The 25,467-nt window shown below is 35.8% G+C and overlaps 1 protein-coding gene across 4 annotated transcripts in view; it reads right to left on the minus strand.

The window, feature by feature from the left end:
• Positions 1-25,467, minus strand: part of CFAP95 (cilia and flagella associated protein 95) — a 132,565-nt gene that overhangs the window by 103,193 nt on the left and 3,905 nt on the right. Inside the window, exon 1 of one of the 4 annotated variants that reach the window (XM_028493892.1) lies at positions 22,140-22,205. The exons of 2 other annotated variants lie outside the window; for them this stretch is intronic. The gene's annotated coding sequence lies outside the window, so the exon portion shown is untranslated. Of the gene's footprint in view, positions 1-22,139; positions 22,206-25,467 lie in introns of those variants that run through there. One more of the 4 variants, XM_028493894.1, reaches the window with a different exon arrangement.

Raw genomic sequence — 25,467 nt, forward strand, 5'->3', positions numbered from 1 at the left:
AAGTCAGAAAGAGAAAAACAAATATCGTATATTAACGCATGTATGTGGAACCTAGAAAAATGGTACAGATGAACCAGTTTGCAGGGCAGAAGTTGAGACACAGATGTAGAGAACAAACATATGGACACCAAGGGGGGAAATCCGCAGTGGGGTGGAGATGGTGGTGTGATGAATTGGGCGATTGGGATTGACACGTATACACTGATGTGTATAAAACTGATGACTAATAAGAACCTGCAGTATAAAAAAACAAAACCAAACAAACAAACAAACAAACAATATACTAGGATCAGGATGCAGTAGTTTGCATGCACCAAGAGGGATGAATAGGGGCTGTTTAGGCTTAGGTTCACTGTACTGTTTTGTACTGTACAGCCTCCTATAATCATATTGTGTTCTGTATTGAGAGATTTAATGTAAAAATAACAATGAACAAATCATATATAAAAATAGATCTCTGACCCACAACCTGCAACAACTTGGCCAGGAAATCAACAGGCCCCAGGAAGCCAGCCTGCTATAAGTCAGACTTGCAGGAAGTCAAACTTCTATCTCCAGTGATGGTCCAGGAAGCCAAACAGTAAACCCTGTAACAACTGACCTCAAATGGCCAGGACTTGATTAATAATTGACAGCTTTACTAATATTTGTCCCCAGCCTGCCTACAGCTTCCTCATGCCAACAGCTTCCAATCAGGGCATACATGAAACCTCTTTTTTCCACTCCTCTGCCTGCCTTTGAGTCTCTGCTAAAACACAAGTGACAGTGGCTGACTCCCTTACTATAGCAAGCTCTGAATAAATAGCCTTTGCTTGCTTTCATTTGGTTAGTCTTCATTTATTTCCACAGTATAAATCTGAGTTTAAAGAGGTGCTCCTGGCTCCAAAGAAGTGGTCCCCAGCACATATCCAGGCAGTCTACTTAGAGAACTGATCCAGTCTTGTGTATTTAAATCTAAATGCAAAGTGAAAGACTACTAAGAATAATATTACTCTTATTCAGATGTTATTATGTGTAACTATGCACCCAGTGGTGAGGATTTCAGAAGCTGGAAGCCCCATCTGTCCTGAAATATGTTGCTGACCTCTGCGATGTGTATCATGATTGTGCTGATTTCCTTTTATATTTACTTTAGATAATTAAACCCTGCTTGATCTACCCAAGGAGCATGTATCTCTGGTCTTGCCATCAGTCTGAGCTTACAAGTAACACTGTCAATACAATGATCATGCACATTCTGCTTCTCAGATTAGATAGGTAGGGCTTGTATATTTTGGAGAGGAATATAAAGATTTTTGTCTTCTGTCCAAGGCTAGAGTTTATAGATAACTGCTAATGGTAGTATTTCTTAACCTAGAGCCAGGTACCATTTGGGGAAGAAAGGGCAATAAAGGCAGAGAGAGCAGCATAAGAAAGGTGAGGAGGCAGGAACACACAGAGCAACGTTGTACATCTCAGGAGCCTCCAAAATATGCCATATGGTTTACATCAAACTTCAAATGCAGACTTCCAACTTCTACAAGCTGAGGGAATAGGGGAAGGAAATACTCTGAAGCAAACTTTGCCATGAGGGGAGTTTTTTTAACACCATTTATTTCTGGGTTCTCTGGCACTAAGAGGACAAGCAACATCTATAGCCAAATATAGAGTTAAAAATTTAACAACTTTCTCTTTTAACTCATGCATTAAATCAAATAATGTACACATGCTGTTTCTCTCTGCTAACTATGCTGATAAGTGCTATATTGTTTGAATAGTTTTTCTTGAGTCACAGGTGCATAGGACCAAGCAGTCAGCAGAAAAACAGTCAGCACATCTTGACTGGAAGCAGACAACCACAATGGCCATGAATCACGGAAATATCAAAAGAAGTGGCTCCAGCCCAGAGAGGTCTCGGTCATGTAGTCCTGCCAACCCCACCCTCAAAATTCTCCTTAAATAGACCTGCCCTCTTTCAGAGAGTAGGACACTAATTTTCAAAATGTTAGTCTGCTGCCCTCCTCATTTGCTGGCAAATTACTAAATTTCTCTTTCCTTTATCCTCAAAACTTTGTGCTCGTTATTCTCATTCGGCATCAGGGACAGGGACGGAATTTTCAGTTTTATATCCAAGTAGATGCCACTAAACTCCCAAGACATCCCCATCTGCTGTTCTCCTTCATTCTCACTGCACAAGGATCACCATCACATTTGACTCTAAGTGGGACCATGACACAGTCCAGATGTTCATTTTCAATCATTTGAGACCTAAATATGTCAACAAATATTTTTAAAGGGAACATTAGGTAAAACAATTATGTGCTAAATACGAATGTCTACTTCTCTCTTTGCATTGCCAATTCCCTCTTTGGTATTAATCACAGTTGCTAATATTCATGTCATCATCTGTAATAGGGCTCCCATTTCTGTTGATTTGCAACATATCATTCAAGCAGCAGCAATTTTCTTTTTTTAATCTCAAGATTTTTCTATCCTATATATATGCATCGTAGAAAATAAGAAAGAGAAATGAAAGAAGGAAAGAAATATTGAGGGAAGGAGGGAGGGAGGGAGGGAGGAAGGAAGGAAGGAAGGAAGGGAGGGAGGGAGGTCACAATACCAACACCACTATTAATATTTTGGTATAAAACTTTCCAATTATGCTTGTTAGGTAATCACAACTACAAACCATTTTATAACTTTCTTTACTCAATAATATGTTAACATTTTCCCATTATCATTAAACATTCCGCTATGTAAATGTTAATAATGGAAGATCATTTCAAAGTTTGGGTAGTCCATACAAGGTCTCCTGTTGTTAAATATTTATTGTTTCCTGTTTTTCATTATTATAAGGAATTCTGCCATTAACATCCTGTAACTAAATCTCTTCCTGCATGCATGATGACTTCCACATCAAAAAAAAATGTAGAAATTGAATTTATGGATCAAAAGCTAAGCGCATCTTTCTAAGTTTTGATCTATGTACCAAATAGCCCTCCCGAAAGGTTATAAGAATTTATACTCCTTCCACAATGCATGAGTGTGTTCATTTCCCCATACCCTCTTTGTCTGAGTATTACACTTAAGGAGGTAATTTTCCCGCTGGCTTTGGCCCTTCTTCCCTTTCTACCTCTTGCCACCTGTTAATGCAATAATGTACCAGATTTTTCCTAAAAGAAAGGTTTGTTTGTCTTATATACATTTCACTACAATGCATCCCAAGGATCAGTGATACACAGAATCTGAAGGATGTAACTCAGCCTCTCCAGAATAGATCCAGGGCCTTGGGGGGAAAGCACAGTAACAGAAAAAGGCTGGGGGGTGGGGGGTGGGACAATGAGGAAAATGAAAATTGATCCTTGGATGTTTATCTAAGAAAGACTCTAAATAGAATGAAAGGTGACTCAGTGGGAAAAGTAAATCACCATTTTGCACCATCTTCTGGATACAATGTTCAGCCTAAACATTATCCCTGAACTCCAGACTTATATATGTAACAACCTATTTTGAGATATACACTTGTTTAGCTGTTTTCTCTCATCACTACTACCACCAACATACAGTCAATTAGAAAAACCTATTCATTCTTCCTCCAAAATATATCTTTACCTGGTCCACTTTTCTCCAAATTACTGTTTATTATTGCCCTCTCTTATCTGACCATAGGTTCTTAATTGTTCTCCCTGCTTCTACAATCCATTCTCTACACAGCAGCCAGGGAGTGATAGTCATAACATGTCATCTCCCAGCTTAAAATAATTCAATGGCTTCCTCTGGCTCTTGGAATGAAATTACAACTCTTTATGTGGCTTACAAGCCCTTACACACCAATAGGATTCTATCCACCTTTCTGGTGCCATTTGGTACTACTTTCCCCCTCTGTCACCCTATACCAACCACACTGGCATCATTCTGCTTCTATAGCATGCTGAGTTCTTTCCCACATTAGAACTTTTGTCTTTGCTGTACCACCTCCTTGATCACACTTCTCCTCACTCTTTTTTGCATGGGCAGATCTTCTCATCTATCATACCCCACCTCAGAAAGAGCCTCTCAGACTATCCTACTAAGGTTGTCCTCAATCACCAATGCAGTAATTCTCCATCACATACCCTTATTCTTTGCCTTCGTTAGAAAACCAAAACAACCTTCTTTATTTCTTTGTTAACTTGGTTGTTGTCTTATTCTCTAGAATGTAATCTCAATGAGGCCAGTGACTTACTTTTCATAGAACCACTGTATCACCAGTACCTACTAGAATGGCATATTGTTGATACTCAAAAAAGTCTGATGAAAAAAAAAATGGAAGGTATATTCATGATCAACTAAAATCATATTTTCTTTGTGATAACATTTTCTTACATATACATATAATTATTATAGCCATAACTGAGAAGTTACTTGATTTTTAAATAATTTTTAATTCAATTGGTGAAAAGGAATATGGCATTGTTTGAATAGTCTAATATTCATTTAATCATTGTCCCTTATTTTTGGAAATTTAGTTTGCACCATTTTTCACAATTATAAGCAATATTATCATACATAAACAAAGCTAATATATAATTATTAAAATTTCTTACTGAAGTGGCTTTGCTAGATCAAAATATTTTTATATGTTTCATCAAATTTCCTTCTGAAAATATTAAACCAATTGACTTTCCATTAGCAGTAAACTAAAATTCTTATGTTCATTTGGTATACTAGATTGCATTCAGCTAAAAAGAACAGAAAGCCCCAATGGAAACTGGTTAAAAAGGAAAAATATCTTGAAAAATATAAAAAGGACCAATGATAGAGCAGTTTTTAGTACTGCTTGATTAAATGGCTCAATAAAATCATTCTTCTCTCTACTTTGCCCTCAGGATTACAAGATAGCTGAAGCAGTTCTGGGCTGAACATCCCAGCAAGACCAAAACCAGAGATAAAAATGGATATCTCCTTGTGTCTCCTTCCTAGGAAGAGGAACTCTTTCCCAGGAGCCCAATAGCAAACTTCCCTCAGGTCTCACTGGCTGGAAATGGGTGACATGCCCTCTCCTAAACCAGTCACTGATATGAAGAATGGGACTACCAGAAAGACTTTATAGCTAAACCTTAAGCCTATCTGGATTCTATCCTAGAGTAAACATAAGGATTCTGTCAGTAAAAAAAAAAAAAAAAAAAAAAAAAAGTTGAGGTGGGATGAATCTTGGTAAGAAATCAGTGGTATCTGATAATACGGAGTATTAACATTAAAAAAAGAACTTTGAAAAATTTTTTGATGAAGAGTTATTATTTAAAATTGCATTTATTTGACTACTAGTTTGCTTTAACATTTTCTCATATGTTCTGTTCTCTATTCTATCTTTTTTAACTCCTTTGGGAGGGCACAGCCCTTTTTGGTGGCAGTAAAACAGAAGAGAAAAAGGAAAGGAATCCAATCTGTAGACTGACATCAATATTAAAATCTCAAGGTAGTTTACAAGAGCCATCATGTCAGAATTCTCTTTATAGCTGCCAAATCCATGAGTTTCATCCAAGCACTGCTGACTGCTCAGCAGAACAGGTGAGGCAATATGAATCCACAAAACATCATTTGCACTAACCATATCTTCATTGGCAGGTTGATGCCAATAGGACTAAGAAGTTTCCCAAGAAGTTTCTTAAGTTTTGCTGATAGCTCAGTACTACTCCCTTGTAATTTCCTATTATAATGTGTTCTAGACCTCTCCCAAACTTGTCCCTAGAACTTCCCTAAAGGTAGAGCAAGTTAGAGCACACATAGCTTCAACTCCAGTTACCCTTTGGCTTATTTTATTATGGGTTTTCTATTATAATATCATTAACTTAGGGAGTAACTGATGCCACTGAAAGTGGAACCCACACAGTATATTCTAATTAGACTATTAGCTCCATTAATTTGAACTCCATTGCAACAATAAATCCTCTGCAATGTCTCCTTATCTTAACCCGTTTTCTGCTAACATTTCCATGTTACTAGTTAAGTACATTTAAATTATAATAACTAAATAATAATACATTTCCTTCTTTTGAAAAGATTTACCTTTTGAACAATAATAACATGTTCATTGGACAGTTATTGGTTTGCTTATCACTTGCTGATTTTTATATGGGCTATTTATATAATAAGAATATTGACTATATGTCTGTCTTATTTTATTTTTGTCTTTCAAACTTGAGTAATGTGATTTTATATATATATATAATCTATCAATCTTGTTTCTTTATGTTTTCTGACTTGGGTAACATGTTTAGGAAGACTTCCCACTCTGAGATCAGGTATATCTACCTTTCTTTTTAAAGATCTTAAGCCTTCTGATTTTGCAGTAAATGTCAGACTTTATTTATGTGTTTAATTATATATTTAGCTAATGAAAACCTTTCAAATACCAACAAGAAAATTATTTGGTGCAATACATTTAAATTGTAATAATAAATGAGGTCTTCTATGCACGGCATTGTCTTATTGATACTGTTCCTTTCTTTCACATTCATTTGCTCTCCCTGGATGACAACATCATCACTCACAGGTACTGCATCCACACCAATGACCACTAAATCCAGGTTTCCAGGTCAACATATAAGGGAATTCCCCCAGCCCATGAGAAGTGGGAGAACATTAGAGTTAGAAGGAAAGAATTGAGACTCAAGGGCAAAAGGATTGAAGGAAAGGTGACTTGTGAATGGTGAGCTAGCTCTGTCATTCAGAAGCAAGGGGTTAGCTCTATTTCATTAATCTTCTATTTGTTCTGGCCAAGGTCAAAGTGATTCCAGCCAGTCTGCCATAACAAGACAAAAATGGATACTATTTAGAATCAGAAAATAAAGAATTGTGGGGAGGCTGAAGAAGGAAAATATTATTCATGACTTTTTCTCAAAATGTGCATTGGTGGGGAAACCAGCAATCAGGGATCTCATAATAACTAAAGAATACACACCTACTTAACTGCCGTAATTACAATTCATGAACTGAAAGGGAGGAAAGAGGTTTTCAAGAGTCTTTTCCCTCTGAGTAATGTCTTAAATATCTATTTTTTACATAAAGTGATTGGTACACTGAAATTATTTTAAAAACTATTTTCTATTCGAAATTAAAACCTGCAAATCAAAATAGAGAGATCAGTTAGGCTTAATTTTCCAGAGATAAATCAACGAAATTCTTAAACTATTCTTACATGGTACTCTGAGGGTTTTCATAGAAATTAATTTAAAAGTGAGAAAGTTCAGGATACAGATGTTTGAGGTTGTTTTGTTTTTACTGAATTACTGACTAAACTGATTGGTTTAATATTCCATATGTTCTGTGAGGGGAGGCACAGGGGAAACGGTTATTGACAATTTAAACTTAAGAAAACAGACACCTCAAAAAAGTTGAAAAGGCTGGACTAAGGACACATAGCTAGAAAGGGGCAGAATCAGGACTGGAAAATCAGGTTTTCAGATTCTAATCTTGGTGTTATTTCTACTCTACATTTCTTATACTATAAAATCCTTATTTTATAGGATTTTTATACTAAGGCAATAATAAATGATCTGACTTTTAGCAATTTTATTGGCTTAGTAATACTGGAGTACTAAGAAATAAGGTTGGGGATATGAGAAGATCAAAGAAGAAATAAGTTGTCATCATACCCTTTCATTTAATCAGTATGGCTTTGAACCAAAGAGAAAAGAGGAAGGACCCTGTAAAAAGCTGGTGTGTGACATTCAAAATTCTAGAATTAGCTATCCTCGATTTTAAAAAGAAAAAAACCCCAAACTTCTAACCATTCTCTTAGAGGAAGGCTCAACAGAAGAACATGGGCTCTGTCACAAAGCTGATCTGGGTTCAAGATCTAGCTCTGCCACTAACTCATTATGTGCCTTTGGGTTAAGCTGATTTTCTAAGCCCTATTATCCTCATCTAGACAATGGAGAAAAATAGAGCAGCTACCTTATAGGGTTGTTGAGGATTAAATGCAATATATGTAAAGCATTTAACACAGTGCCAGGCACAAGGTAAACACAGTGATGATCCCTTGTTTTGGTTCAGTCACACTAAAGAGTACAGATAGTTCCATGAGGCTGCTTCATGATGACAGGGGAAAGGCTCAGCTCAAGAACCTGGAATCCCATTCCTTTCTACTTCCTTGATCTTGGATCAGAGAGTAAACCCAGAAGTTTTATCCATGGTGATCACAGAATTCTGCGACAGAGGGAAGTCTGACTTAATTTGCTGTTTAATCTTGAATACAGTAATTTCATCTCATTCCTTACCTGTGAATTGAGGATACTGATAAAATCTCAACGAGTTGTTTTGAGGGCTACATAAAATAGAGAGAAAAGAGATGGTATTTTTGCATAAAACATGGGTTATAATTATTTACCTGCAGACATATGAGTGGTATTACTATCAGCAGAGCCTCCTTCTCCTACTATTACTACAATTTTTCAAGGCGCATTTACCTGACAGCCATCTCCTCTTCCCAGGGCAGTTCTAGGCTTATTATGACCAAAACAGACTTGTTCATTGGATATAATCACCCGGGATTCTGAAGTGCCATGGTGACTCCTGCTTTATGCATTAACCAGACCATTAGAGTTACTGAGTAGCAGCACCAGTTCACCATCTGTGAACTCTTAAAGGTTATAAGATCCACTTCTCATCTCTCTCTTCAATCCAAGAACAGAGTCTAACACTGAGAATTTAGTCCAGAAACAGTAGGTTGGTTCAGATTATGGAAGCCTTTTGTACCGTAAACAAAAATCTGGATTTTTCTTTGGTGGTTGGTAAAGAGTAGCTGAAAGCTGTTAAGCACAGAAATGACATGGTCATTTTTGTGTATTAGAAAAATCACTTTGGAAGTTGTGTGGAGGTTAGCAGGAGGCTTGGACTGGAGGTATGACCTGCATAATCAATACCATCAAGAGAAGAGGAAAGGGCTTCCCTGGTGGCGCAGTGGTTGAGAGTCCGCCTGCCGATGCAGGGGACGCGGGTTCATGCCCCGGTCCGGGAAGATCCCACATGCCGCAGAGCGGCTAGGCCCCTGAGCCATGGCCCCTGAGCCTGCGCGTCCGGAGCCTGTGCTCCGCAATGGGAGAGGCCACAACACTGAGAGGCCCGCGTAACGCAAAAAAAGAGAAGAGGAAATATGCTAAGAATTCTGCCTAATAAGGAAGGCAAGTATTGAAAAGAATCTTTAAACTATTTCTATCAATATCCTTAACATTTCAATTTAATTATGTTCAAGTACATACAGTGGAGGCCAGTGTCATGAAACACTTTTCTCCGACGAGTGATCTTAAAATACACACACACACACACACACACACACACACGCACGCACGCACACACACACACAACAATGATGCCTCAAAATACCACATGGAGCTTTATAGTTCCAGCCTTTTTCTTGCAGCAGATTCAATCTAAGTGTTGGTTGAAAAGGGGAAAAATCTAGGAATTAAAGAAAACCAGTTTTCCCCATCCAGATAATTCATGGGTTTCCAATATCATATCTACTAGCAAATAGCTATCTAAAATAATGTAAATTTTTTTGAAACTTTCTCCTCTATGAGTTCTCGAAAGCTTAAAAATATACTAGGCTAGAAAATTACTTCCTAGTGATGTAAGTTCTTGTCTTAAAGTCAAAATATATATAGGAATGAACTGACAGCTTGCTTGTATAACCCCGTGATAGAATTCAAAAGGACAAATCTGATTTTTTAAAAAAATCTTGATTTAAAAATCTACACTTGGCTGCTAATAATATACAATTAACTCCCTCTTAAAAACAAAGGAATTAAATTGTATGACATTGAATTTCAATTCTAGTTTATAATTTAAAATGAAAAAGTCTTATTTACATAGTCAAAAAGGTATCAGGGAGCAGTTTAGATTTTTTCCAAATATAATTTCTGAAATAAAAGCCTGAATATATTTTGTTTAAACAAGTTACATCTCCTTTATTAGGACCATATACTTATTGAGAGTTTCTGATCTTCCAATCAGTGGATACTCAAAAGTTTTCATTTGCACTATTTGAAAAGAAAGTCTTGGTATGCAAAGTAGATTTGTAACTAAACAAGACTATAGCTGAATAGGATAATCTGCTTTAGAAAAGAAGTTTCTTGGGAGCAGGGTCTAGTTTTGGTCATCTTTGTCACCTCTGTGGACATGCCATGCATATAGCAGATACCCAGCAAATGTTTGCTCAACTGAAATACTTCATTAAATAGAATGTTTTGTGTGAAGATGGATGCTGTTAACCATAAATGAACTTCCTCTTTAAAAAAAAAAAATCTTTATTGGAGTATAATTGCTTTATAATGGTGTGTTAGTTTCTGCTTTATAACAAAGTGAATCAGCTATACATATACATACATCCCCATATCTCCTCCCTCTTGCATCTGCCTCCCACCCTCCCTATCCCACCCCTCTAGGTGGTCACAAAGCACCGAGCTGATCTCCCTGTGCTATATGGCTGCTTCCCACTAGCTATCTATTTTACATTTGGTAGTGTATATATGTTCATGCCACTCTCACTTCCTCCCAGCTTACCCTTCCCCCACCCTGTGTCTTCAAGTCCATTCTCTACATCTGCGTCTTTATTCTTGTCCTGTCCCTAGGTTCTTCAGAACCATTGTTGTTGTTTTTTAGATTCCATATATACGTGTTAGGATACGGTATTTGTTTTTCTCTTTCTGACTTACTTCACTCTGTATGACAGACTCTAGGTCCATCCACCTCACTGCAAATAACTCAATTCCGTTTCTTTTTATGGCTGAGTAATATTCCATTGTATGTATGTGCCACATCTTCTTTATCCATTCATCTGTCAGTGGACACTTAGGTTGCTTCCATGTAAAGCATGGCTATTGTAAATAGTGCTGCAATGAACATTGTGGTACATGATGCTTTTTGAATTATGGTTTTCTCAGGGTGAACCTCTTTTTATTGCATCAAGTTAAAAGTATTTACTTAATAGTTCTAGCTATTAAAAAAATCACATTAAAATTCTACAATTTAGGTTTATCACTAGTCAGACTGACTCTCCTTAGATAATTATTTCTTTAAGTTTTAAAGAAGAGTATAAAATAAATTTCTAAAATGGCTTCACTCATTTTTCTTGAAAGAAAAAACATATTTATGAAAAAACACTTTTCTTGTTGAAATAAAAGAGAATTGTCAGCTCTGTTAGAGCCAGTAATAAAGAGCCAATCCTTTCTTGATGTTGGTATTGAGTTGGCACTGTTTTATGGACTTACCTAAGGATTTTAACAATGAAAAAAGTGATTAAAAGATAGCTTATATTAGTTGGTTCTATTATTGAAGTATGGTCTGTTGGCTCAAATGTATGTCATCAATGGCAATGAAAAACCTAATTCACTATTACACAGTTATAAATGGATGTGGACTTTTGGGGGCCCTGAAGTACAATATGATTAGAACTGCTCTTGGTCAAAATTAAATCTTATCAAAAAATTGGGGGGAAAATATAAAATCATTTTAACTGAAATACATTTTTAATATTTTATTTGAAATTTTGTATAAAGAACATATTCATTAGCACAGGATTAAATTTGCTCAAGTAACACATAAAGTCATTTTAGCTAGAGTTTATGAAATACAGGAAGCTTTTCAAGCAAATAATATTCATAAGACTGTACGACTTTGTTAGCATTCATTAAGACTGTTTTTATGCATTAAAAAGTGGCTGTAAGCCAGCTTTCCATCTTACATTAAAAATATAAGATACACATGAATACAACAGCTTATGTATTTAATTCAAAATTCATTTCCTTGTTGTCAAGTGGCAAAAGAAATGGAAAGAAAATTTTTGAAAAGTTATGCTATGTTCAATATTTGTAATTCCTGTTCATTACGACTAAACTATAGAAACTATAAATTTTTTCCAGTTAACTGTTATCCAGTTTTAACTGTTTTAACTGTTATTAGTTTTCTGTATGTTCCTTTTATCTTTCATACTTTTGAGAACCATGTTAACAGCATTTCCATGATGCCATTTTTACCAGTCCACGATGTGACAGCTAAGCCTCACTACATTCTTCATAACACTAAGAAATCACAATTGCATAATGCAATTTAACATGGTGAAAATGTAGGCTTTTCTAAAAGAGAAAATAGAAAGGTAAGAATGTCCTTGTAAGTCTATCTTATAATAAATTTCATGTGAATTAGCTTCCTATAAAAGAAACAAATTTAAGTGAATAACGAAACAAAATGTAATTTAAAATATCTGACAATACTGCATGTATTGATGGTAATTTTTGCCACTCAGTCTAAAATGGAATAACGGAGTAAGAACCTCAGAATTCTACATTACAATTTTCCTTACAATGAGGCATTATACCTTTAATAAAATATTTCAACACATGTTAAGAATATAAGTCAACTAACATTCCTTCTTATAATACCTCATTAATAGCTAATAAATGGTTAATTCAGTTAAAAACTCTACAGTTGCTAAATCATTGCTTTTATTTATTAAATTATACAGCAAAGAAACATTATCTCTATTAATTTATTGCCCAAGATTTTTGCATGACCCCATGTTAAGAATGAAACATCTTGGAGGAGTGACGAAGATGGTGGAGTAGGAAGACCCTGAACTCATCTCCTCTAACAGGTACACCAAAATTGCAACTATTTACTGAGCAATTCATGAGAGGGACCTGAAAACCATCAGAAAAGATCTTCTCAAGAAAATAAAGATCTCTCTAAGAATATAAAGAAGGAACCACAATGAAATGGGTAGGAGGGGCAAAGATATGGTATAATCAAGACCCAGACCCCCAGGCGAGCAACCCACAAATGTGAGAATAATTACAATTGCAGAGGTTCTCCCCAAGGAGTGAGGGGCAGGAGCTCCCCAGACCCAAGGTCCTACACAGCAAGATGAGCCCCCAGAACGTTTGGCTTTGAAGGCCGGTGAGGCTTGATTTGGGGAGAGCCAGAAGACTATGAGAAACAGACTCCACTCTTAAAGGGCACACACAAATCTCACATGCTTCATGACCAAGGGCATAAGCAGTAATTTGAAGGCAGCCTGGGTCAGACCCACTTATTGATCTTGGAGAGCCTCTGGGAGAGGAAGAAGGCAGCTGAAACTCACTCTGGGGACATGGATGCTGACAGCAGCCATTTTTAGGGAGCTCATCCCACCACAAGTACACTGGTGCTGGTAAATGCCATTTTGGAACCCTCCCTCTAGCTTATTAGTGCTGGGACCTAGTCCTGCCCACTAGCTGGTGGGCACCAGTCCTGGGACACCCCAGGCCAGGAAGCTAGCTGGGTGGGAACACAACCCCACCAACCAGCAGGCTGGTTGCTATAGGACCCCCCAAGGTTCCAGCCACCCTGGGACCTGGCACCATCCACCAGAGGACCCAGGACCCAGCCCCACCCCCAAGTGCAAATCAAAACTACAATGAGATACTACCTCACACCTGTCAGAATGGCTATTATCCAAAAGACAACAAATAAGTGTTGGCGAGGATGTGGAGAACAGGGAACCCTCATGCACTGTTGATGGGAATGTAAACTGGTGCAGCCACTATGGAGAACAGTATGGAGATTCCTCAAAAAACTAAAAATAGAACTACCATATGATCCAGCAATTCTACTCCTGGGTATTTATCCAAAGAAAACAAAAACACTAATTAGAAAGGATATATGTACTTCTATGTTCATTGCAGTCTTATTTACAATAGCCAAGATATGGAAGCAACCCAAGTGCCCAACAATAGATGAATGGATAAAGAAGATGTGGTATATATTCACAATGGAATGTTACTCAGCCATAAAAAAGAATGAAATCTTGCCACTTGTGACAACATGGATAGACCTAGAGGTACTGTGCTAAGTGAAATAAGTCAGACAGAGAAAGACAAATATCATACGATTTCACTTACATGTAGAATTTAAAAAACAAAACAAATGAACAAACATGACCAAACAGAATCAATGTCATAGATACAGAGAATAAACAGGTGCTTACCAGAGGGGAGAAGGGTGGGGGGAGGAGGGAAATAAGTGAGGGACATTAAGAAGTACAAACTTGCAGTTACAAAATAAATGAAGAAAAAAAGAGAAACTTGACTGCACATTTTTTTTTTAATCTGTGTTGTGACTTTAATTTCTATTTTTTTTTGGTAATAAAAAGTCAACTTTTTAATTTGAATTTGTCTTTTTTAATTTATTGGTCTGAAAGGCATTTCAAACATATTATAATAATATATTGGTGTAATTTAATTGGTGCAACATGCTTTATGGCTCCAGTCAAAACTGGTTTTCATTCATTTGATTGGTTTGAGCCCAGGATAGCCTACAGGGAAAAAAAAAGCTGAATAACCACCCAAAGTGTTTGTATTTTCACTGGAAACTGATTTTTGTTTTGTTTTATTATTTCTGTTTTTATTTTTAAATTAAATAAATTGCCATGAACTGAAAAAAAAAGTCACGAGTATGAAATGTACAATGTGGGGAGTATAGTCAATAGTTATATAATATCTTTGTAGGGTGACAGATGACAACTAGTGGTGATCATTTTGAAATGTAGAGAAATATCGAATCACTATGTTGTGAACCAGGAACTAACAGAGTGTTACAGGTCAATTATACTTCAAACACAAACAAACAAACTCATTAAAAAAGAGATCATATTTGCAGCCAACAGAGGTGAGGGGTGGGAGGGAGGGAGGGTTAGATGAAGGCAGACAAAAGTACAAACTTCCAGTTATAAAATAAATAAGTACTTGGGATGTAATGTACAATGTGATAATTAACACTGCTGTATGTTATAAATGAAAGTTGTTAAAAGAGTAAATCCTAAGTGTTCTCATCAAAAGGAAAAAGATTTTTTTTTTCTATTTCTTTAATTTTGTGTCTATCTGAGATGATGGATGTTCACTAAACCTACTGTAGTAGTCATTTCATGATGTATGTAAGTCAAATCATTATGCTGTACACCTTAAACTTATACAGTGCTATATGTCAATTTTATCTCCATAAAAAAATGAAAAAACATTTTAAAAAATCTTACCTGCAAATGAAATATGCTGTCATAATACACACACAAAAATCAACTTTTGCTTTATTTGTGATTAGTGAATTACATGTAACAAATCCAAAAACATCTCAGTAAGACTGTTGTATGAATCTCGATAGAAATCTCTGCTGTCAATGTGGTTGTATGTTGAAATTTCTTAGAGTTAAACACCTTACTTTCTTTTTTAGTTAAAAATCCATCAACTAATGATTTGTGGCTTTATGCCAAATTTCTTTTTTATGTACACTTCAAATGAATGATTGTGCTGAATGACAACAGACTTCATAAACTTGGCAAATGTACAAGTAAAGGCCAGAAACAAGAAAACCCACATTAATCCTAGCTATAAAATATACGGTCCCTTAAAAACAAGTAAAAAGTTAATAGTTCCTTTGTATATAATGCAAAAGTAAAATTTGAAAGAAACTTGTTTTGTCACCACTTTAAAGTAACAAGACATAAATGTATTGTTTAAATAAAATACTGGTAAATAATTAATACTGTTTAATAACTTACTGTGTAAATAAAATAAACTCTTTAATAAAATAACCTGTTTAAATAAGAGTAATTATGCAAACCTATGCCATAGACCTCTTTACCCTAAGAGCAGGTCCACAGCACACTGACATTTTAAGGGGGTCACATAGCATAACTGTTCCTGTAAATGAGTTAATTCTAAGAGGTAATTTAATTAAAGGTGACACTATAATTTCAGAATTACTAGAATGAAAAGCTGCCTAATGAAAATATTTACACTGTTTAAAACTTTGTATCTTTCCAGCACCCAGTCTTCTACAAAACAGTGAGTGATTCAATAAATATTTGTAAATAAATTCTTTTTGTGATTAATTCAAAAATCTAAAAAATGCCTTTCTAACTTCCTATTCCAATCTTTGTCTCTTATGATATGTAATAAAAGAAGATTTCAGACAGTGTTGTTAAAGATTTATCCTTAAAAAACTTTGCAGACTTCTATTTCTGTTAATGGGGGGCTAGATTGTTCAATCTAATCTTTCAGTTGAACAGAACTAAAATGCTAGTTAAAGTTTTTAAAAAGCTCCTCAAAGCAATGAAGAGCTGTCAAGAGACTAGAAACCAACAGGTCAAAAATCTAAGGGAAAGTGGAATCCAGATAGCTAAGTGGAACACCTGAACTCTTAGCCATGTTTGTCCTGAGACATCTACTAATCCAGGTAACTGTTGTTTGGTTTTGGCGTCATCTGCCATGGGAACAGATGTCAAGGTCAAGGGCCAACCCCAAGTAAGGAATCAAAAAGGATCTCAAATGGACACACTGATTAAAATATGGATGAACCAGGTTTAAACACACCCCTGCCTCTCTCACCTCCACTCATAGCATACTGTGGAACATGGGAGGCTGAGAGAGTAAAGAAAACATACCCTGAGAACTTGAGGCCATGGGATAGCCCTAAGACAGATTTTTAAAAGGTTCATATTCAGGGAACCTAAACTGTGAATTGGTTTAAGGTGGTGACAGACTGATGGTGTTCCAGGCACCTGGCAGAAGCAAAAGTAAATTCTTCTATGAGGAAGGCATCATCATCTTAAGCTTTAAAGAACCCCCCCAAAATACTTTTTCAGGGATAATAAGCACACACACACACACAAAAACAGTATCATGAGCAAAATAACCAAAACAATAATTTCGAGAAACAGATATGCAAAGACTTCAGATACTGGAAATATTATATACAGATTATAAAATAACTATGGTTATTCTATTTAAACAAATAAAAACATAACCCTAAAAGCATCTGAGAGGAATAGGTAACTCTAGAAAGAAGCTAGCATATTTGTAAAAGAACTTCTAGAAATAAAATATTTAATACTAAAATTTTAAATTCTAAGCTTATTAAACATTGTTAAAGAGTGATTTAGAATGAAAAGAAAAAGAGGCAGACAGAATATTTAAAGAAATATTGACTTAAAAACTTCTTACTTGATGCAAATTATTAACACATGCAAGAAGCTCAACAAAACTCCAAGTAGAATAAATTTAAAGAAAGTCATAACACATCATAATCAAATTGTTAAAAGACAAAGATAAAAACTTGAGGGCAGGAAAAGAGAAGCACTTTAGTTATATACAAGGAATCCTCAATAAAATTAACAGTTGATGTCTCATCAAAAAACAGAGATCAGGGCTTCCCTAGTGGCACAGTGGTTGAGAATCTGCCTGCCGATGCAGGGTACACGGGTTCGTGCCCCGGTCCGGGAAGATTCCACATGCCACGTTGCGGCTGGGCCCGTGAGCCATGGCCACTGAGCCTGCGTGTCCGGAGCCTGTGCTCCGCAACAGGAGAGGCCACAACAGTGAGAGGCCCATGTACCACAAAAAAAAAAAAACCAAAAAACAGAGATCAGAAGGTAGGAGGATGACACATCCAAAGCACTGAAAGAGAAAGGCTATCAACCCAAGAGTCCTATACCCAGTAAAACTATCCTGCAAAAATGAGGGGAAAAAAGACATTCCCAGATAAAAAAAAAAAACTGAGAAAATTTTTCATAAGCAGACCTGCCATACAAGAAATATTAAAGGGAGTTCTCTAGGTTGAAATGAAAAGACACTAGACAGTAAGTCAAATCCATATGAAAAAATAAAGAGCACTAATAGAGGTAAGTAAACAGGTAAATCTAAAAAGCTGTATAAATATATTGTTTAGTTTGGAACTCTTTTTTATATCTCCTATTTGATTTTTTTTTTTTTTTTTTTTTTTGTGGTACGCAGGCCTCTCACTGTTGTGGCCTCTTCCGTTGCGGAGCACAGGCTCCGGAGGCGCAGGCTCAGCGGCCACGGCTCACGGGCCCAGCCGCTCCGTGGCATGTGGGATCTTCCCGGACCGGGGCACAAACCCGTGTCCCCTGCATTGGCAGGCGGATTCTCAACCACTGCGCCACCAGGGAAGCCCTCTCCTATTTGATTTTAAACACAATTGCATAAAGGAATGATTATAATCAATGTTGATTGATTGTATACAATTGCATACAATATATAAAGATGTAATATGTATGACAGTAACAGCACAAATGAGGAAGGAGAGAATGGAGATATATAGCAGCAAAGTTTTATAAACTATTGTTATTGTTTTTATTTTGAACTAGATTGTTAAAGATAAGATTGTAATTGTAATCCCTAGGAAACCCATCTCTAGGAAACCCAATAAAAATAAAACTCAAAAAACAAATGCAATAAATGACAAGGCAATTAAAATGGTATATTTATGAAAAATAAAACAGTAATAGAGGCGCAAAAAGACATGACATATAGAAAAAAATACAAAATGCAGATATAAATTATTCCTTATCAGTAATTACATTAAATGTAAATATATTAATATCTCAAAGTAAAAGGCAGAGATTAGAAGAATGGATTTTTTTTTTTAAAGATATAGTCCAACTATATACTGTCTACCAGATAGATACTTTAGATCAGGGGTCCCCAACCCCTGGGTCATGGACCAGTACCGGTCCATAGTCTGTTAGGAACCGGGCCGCACAGCAGGAGGTGAGCAGCAGGCAAGCAAGCAAAGCTTTATCTGCCGCTCCCCATTGGTTCCCATAGCTTGTATTACCACCTGAACCATCACTTGCGTTACTGCTTGAACCATCGCTTGCATTACCTCCTGGACCATCTCTGGCCCCCCACCCCCTGGTCTGTGGAAAAACTGTCTTCCACGAAACCAGTCTCTTGTGCCAAAAAGGTTAGGGACCACTACTTTAAATCCAAAGGTATAAACAGCTTGAAAGGAAAAGGATGGAAAAAGATATATCACATAAACGGTATCCAAAAAAAGAACTGGCTATACTAATATCAGAAAAAAATAGACTTTAAGACAAAATTTGTTACTAGAGACAAAGAAGGATATTTCATAATGATTAAAGGATTGATCCATCAAGAACATATAACAATTATAAAAATATATTCACCTATCAACAAGGCCCCAAAATACATGAGGGGGAAAAACTGACAGAATCAAAGGAGAAATTGACTATAATAATTGAGGAATTCAATATCCCAGCTTCAATAATGAAAAAAACAACTAAAAATAAGATTAAGGAAATAGAAGACTTGCACAGCACTATAAACCAACAGAACCTAATAGACATCTACAGAACACCCTACCTAACAACAGCAAAATACATATGCTTCTCAAGAGTACAGGGAACATTTTCCAGAATACACCATTATATTAAATTATAAAAGAAGCCTCAGTAAGTTTAACTATTGAAATCATATAAAGTATGGTCTCTGACCAAAACAGAATGAAATAAGACATAAGTAACAGACAGAAGTTAGGGAAGTTCACAAATATGTGGAAATTGAGTAACACACTCTGAAATAATCAAGGTCAAAGAAAATATCACAATGGAAATTAGAAAATACCTTGAGATAAATGAAAATGAAAACAACATATAAAAATTTATTGGATTCAGATAAAACAGTTTTTAGAGGGAAATGTATAGCTGTAAATACCTATATAAAAAAGAAGAAAGATCTCAGATCAATAACCTAACCTTCTACCTTAAGAAACTAAAACAAGTAGAGAAGTGGCATTTGAACTGGGCCTTTATTTGTTCATTTGACAAATGCTGAAGTGCTTACTATGTTCAGGTAATATGCCAGGTACTAGGAAAACAAAGATGAAATGGATTCCCTCATTTAATTATGTGATAAAACTCAAAACTGTATGTATAGATACATGTGTGTGCTCAATTTATGTATGTATGTATAACTAAACATAGTATAAAGTAAGGAGAGCACCCTTGAAAAATGGGTGGATTTCAACAGAGAAGCATAAACTCCTTCAATGGCTCCCTGTAACCCTTTCAGAAAAATTTCAACTGCCAAAATGTGGTCTCAAGTTTCCTCAAAATTCAGCCTCTAACTAAATTCCTAGGTGAGTTCCTCTACAGCTTCTTTATCTATGCTACATGTTGGCTATTCTATCCTTTCTTATTTTTTTCCATTTCTTTTCTTTCATTCATCTATCCATACATTTACATATTAATTGAGAGGCCATTATATGCAAGGCAAGGTACAGATACACAGCACTGAACAGAAAAAATAGGGTTCTGGCCCTTGTGGAGTTACATTCTATAGAATGATAAAGATATTGAACTAATTAGACAACTGTTAATTGCATTTAATATATGCTACAAGGAAAAAATACAAGAGTCTTGAGTATATAATGAGAGCTTTAGTCCTTTTTTCCTTTCAGGTATTTGACTTCATGTGTAGTAAGTAACAAATATGCTACATGCCTTGGTAAAACACATACATAACAGAGGATGCTAGATAAGCCCTTAAAACATTCAGGGACCTGTCATGATAGTGAAGCTTCTAAGAGTTCAGTAGTCCAGGGCATGTCACAACATTTCTATCAACGTGAAGGACAAGTTGCTTCATCTTGTACACTCTACCACTGAGAGACACATGGGCCACTTTAGATTCAGGAGGCAATATGTAGTCTATTCAAATGGTCTAGTTGGAATAATTGACTGAGTAACTCATAGTTTTGAATGGTTCCCAGAGCTTCCATGCAAGCTGATTTTGGGCCATATGACCCAGAAAATCCAGTGGTAGCAAAAAAATCTTTTTTAATGTCATGGCAACACTCTTAGGGTTTTGGAAAAAAGCCTATCCTCTACTACTGATAAATATTAGCCTTTTGAGAAACAGTTCTGGGTTTGCTACTGGGCTTCATGACTAAATACCTGACCATGGGACACCATGTAACCATGTGACATGAGCTGTCCTTGGTGAGTTGTTCAGGGTGGTACAAAAAAGAAAAAAGAGGATACAGAAAATAAGAAAAATTGGAACTAATCAATCATGCTCATAGCTGACATCCAGGTGAAAGCAATACTAAATCTGAAATCACTTTACAAACACTTTCAGGTCAGTAAAAGTTATTAGCTTGGCCTTCTTTCAATTTCTGAGACATGCTACGTAAACTCTCTTCTTCTTAAGGACTTCACACATACTGTTTCCACTATTGATGAGGCTCTTCCCCTGCTTTTCACAGGGCTGGTTCCTTCTTATCTTTCAGGTCTCAGCTTAAATATCACCACCTGGAAGAGGTTTCCCTGACCACACTGTCTAAAGCTCTGCTCTTACTCCACACTGTTATCATCTAGCATGCTGCCTTGCTTTTACCTTTTGTGTCATGTATTACAATTTTTCATTATACATTTTTCTGTTTACCTGAATATTGTATATCTCTTCCATTAGATGGTAAGTCCTACAAGAAGGCAAGAATAATGTCTGTTTTTCTCATCACTGTATACCTAGCAGCAAGCACAATGTCTTAAACACAATAACATTCATTAAAATTTGTTGAATAAATAAGTACAATTACTTGGAGTCTCATCCCTCAGAGGTGGTATTTAACCTTCTCCTCCTATGAACCCAATACACAACATTTTGCACTGTTCTTTTTTGCACACTGATGGTGATTTTGCAGACTTACCATGGAAATTCAAGTGCCTAAAGCCAGAAGACGTTAATTGGGGAGTTACTCTTTGGCATTTCTTCCTAAAACTCAGACTGTCAGTCTCTATAAATACTATACTACAAGTTAGGGCATAATTCAACATTTAACAAAGAAAGTTCATCATTTCCTATGGGTGATTTTGGCCTGTTGTTAATTTTGATAAGTGTCAGAGGTGGCTTAAAACATGGAAACAGGAAGAAACTGAGAAATATGGTATATTTTTATTATAAAATTTGAGTTGAAAAATTAGCTTAAGTGAGATGAAAGAAGAGGAGATATAGCTCTGTCTTACTTTTAGGCAGTTACCGAAGAAGTCTCAACTAAACCTCTTTGGTAGTAAAAATGAAGCTTTTACTATTTTCCTAAATTTTCAGTTATGATTTTTTAACCTAAGTCTATTACATGATTGTCATATTTACACTGAAGAATAAGAAAAACACAAAGCAAAAAAATAACTCCTTAAGAATGTACTCATATTTGGATACTTCTTTCCCTTAGTCATCCACTAAATGGCATATTACTAAGAAATTCCTAGAAAAATTTGACATCTTCAGTACATGAGAAACACTGAATCCATCATAGAGACATACCCATCTCCCTAGCTGTTTCCATATGCAAGGCCTGGATTGGCTCTTTTTCTCTCCAGACATTTTCTCCTGTTCTTTTCTTAAGATTACATCATGGGTTTCCTGGGCCTCTGTGGTAGGCAGAAGAGGATAAAGGAAAAGGATGACATTTTGGAACTATCAAATGTCAAGAAAAATAAAACACCAGTTACTCAGCAACAAAAACCGTATTATGCAACTAGTATCTTCATTCCTCTATCATCATGGATTCCAACATCAGTACTAACTGATCATTTAAAGTCATTGTCATGATAAGCATCTTTATAACATTTACCTACTTTGGTTAGAAAAGTTCATGTTTTGATTAGGAAATTAATTGTAATAGCAGTATAATTCTCTTTAGAATATTAAACAATAGAGTTTCATTTTGAAAGTTAGTATTAAGCTTCATCTTAGTTTATTATTGTGTTTTAATACTGATTTACCTGTAATGATGTGTCAACTCATAGAAATAGGTAATAATTTGTATAGTGCTTCCCAGTTTAAAGGTGCTATCACATGCATCTTCTTATCTTTATCTCAACAATTATAATAGTGAAGTGTTACAGGGAACAATATTCAATATCTTATAATAACCTATAATGGAAAATAACCTGAAAAATATATATATAAATGTGTGTCTATATATATATATATATAAAACTGAATCACTTTGCTATACACCCAAAACTAACACAATATTGTAAATCAATGATACTTTAATTATAAATAAATAGTAACAATAAAAAAGAATAACGAAGTACTAGATATATCAACTAAGTACAAGAATAGATGGCATTTGCAATTCATGATTTTGTGACTTAAAAAAAATAGTTCTTGATCATACATGAAGTTTTGAGTTTGGGAAAATAAACCTACACACTGAGGCAAAATATATACCAAAACTCCCCTAAGTTTAATGTACATGTCCTTTAAAATTCATTTATTAATTCTATTCCTTTTCTTGAAATGGTTTTTAAAAAAAACTTTACAGATAACATTACTCCTATTGATTTTTCTTAAGAATTCATAAAAAGACATTGATATTGTGACTTCTTGACTAGTATTATATTTCCCTTCTCCTATTTCTTTGTAAGTTCTTGGATTTTAAATTTTAGGACAGTGATTAAGGTTGAGGTTTGGTATACTATAAGTATATATTTAGTCACAATGGTAATATTACAATGAAGCACTTAAAATTGAGCACTTAATTATTTTAATGGAGGAAATAAACTTGTTTTTGTAATAATAGCACATGGTAAAAACATGTTTAGTACTATTTACACTCTATCTTGCATAATAGTAAAATGGACGTCAATTCAAATAATGGAGTAAATAAATAACACATCATAGTGATAAAAGTGGAATAACACAGAACAAAGATGAAAACAGATTATAAGGTCATCTACAACTCTGCACAAAGGTAATTACAGTTGACCCTTGAACAACAAGAGTGGGTTTTTTTTGCAGTTTATTGATTTTATTTGAATTTTATTTTATTTTTTATACAGCAGGTTCTTATTAGTTATCTATTTTATACATATTAGTGTATAGATGTCAATCTTTACCTCTGTGCCTTTGATGATCTGGGTCATCCAAGGTACAACTGTGAGACCAGCCTGTGCACAAAGATTGCGCATTAGTCACAAGTGATGGAAAGAGCACTGGACCAGGAGTCAGAAGGCCTGGCTGGGTCCCAGCCCTGGCTCTGCCACAGAAAACACTTACAAATATAAACAAGGCAATCACTTTTTTCTGCGCTCTAGTTTCCTCCCTTTAGGGAAAAAGGGGGTGGGGGTGAGGACAACGGCTCCACCCACCTCATACAGTTATCATGAGGCTCATATGCAATAATGATTGTCAAAGCTCTGTTCAAAAGCGGTGTATCTGAAATAAATATCTAGCAAAAACAGGGTAGGTTGTCTTAAGACCTAAAGGGAGCGCTGTAACCCCTCACTACCTTTCCCTTGAAGAGCACATTCTCTTGATGAGGGACTAGTCAATCCTTCAGAATCTGGGGTGCTGGCGAGAACACTGGTATCGGACTGATACCGACCGATTCCTAGCTCTGTTATCTGCTATCTTGTGTGACCTTGGGCAAGTTTTGTAAACTTGCTAAGCCTCAGTTTTTGTTTTGTTTCATTTATCAGTAAAGTTAAAATAACACTGCCTACTTTGTGGTGAAGATTAGCGACAATTTCGTGTCAAGTTTCTAAATTGGTTCCTGGCCCACAGCAGATACTCACAAATGTTGTAGACATTCTTACAATTAGCTTCCATATGAGGGACCTCATGTACAAGAGATACCAAATCAAATTCGTCAGCCATTTGCAAAGGATTGAAATGTTTTTGATATCATAAACATGATTTAAATCTTATTTGAGACTCCTTGCTTCTTTTTGCATGTCCTTCATTTCTGAAAGTGACACGGTGGAAACTTCATTTCTGAAAAATGGCATAGTAGAAGTCAGCATACAATGTTACTTAAATACATTGCGTGTTAGAAAATATTCTAAAGACCTCTCCCTGTCTCCCTACACACCTTCAAAAAAAAAAGTCCAGGTCTGCTGATTGTGGAATAACCGAAAACCACATTGTTATCCCATACCATGCTTGTAATTTGGATTAGATTCTGTGCTTCTATCATGTTTGGGTTGACAGGGGCTGCAGAGGAGAGAGAAGAGGAGGGATAGAGGAAGTGTGTAAACCAGAATGGCTCATTAACCATCTGAACATTCTTTTAATCTATTTTATACATATTAGTGTATAGATGTCAATTCCAACCTCCCAATTCATCCCACCACCCCACCCCGCTTTCCCCCCTTGGTGTCCATACGTTTGTTCTCTACATCTGTGTCTCTATTTCTGCCTGCAAACAGGTTCATCTGTACCATTTTACAACAAGAGTTTAAACTGTACAGGTCCACTTATACAATTTTTTTTTTCAATAGTAAATACTACAGTACTGTGATCCAGGTTTGGCTGAATCCCCAGATACTGAACCACAGAAAAGGAGGAACTGGAACCAGGGATATGGAGGGCTAACTGTAAATTATACTCAGATTTTTTACTGTGTGGAGGGTCAGCTCCCCAAACTCTCACATTGTTCAAGAATCAACTGTACTAGGTCTGTCATTAAAACCACCTTGGTGTCTTTCTTCCCACCAGCGCCCTCAACACATACATTAGGTTTTTCATTGTAGAAAGTTTGGAACAACCAGAGTAATATAAAGAATGTATATTTATAGGTCTTAATTATCTCTAGTAGTTCTATCATATGGAGATAACCATTGTTAACATTTTAGTTTATACC

This window comes from Physeter macrocephalus, chromosome 9 (assembly GCF_002837175.3).
Source record: "Physeter macrocephalus isolate SW-GA chromosome 9, ASM283717v5, whole genome shotgun sequence".
NCBI lineage: Eukaryota > Metazoa > Chordata > Mammalia > Artiodactyla > Physeteridae > Physeter > Physeter macrocephalus.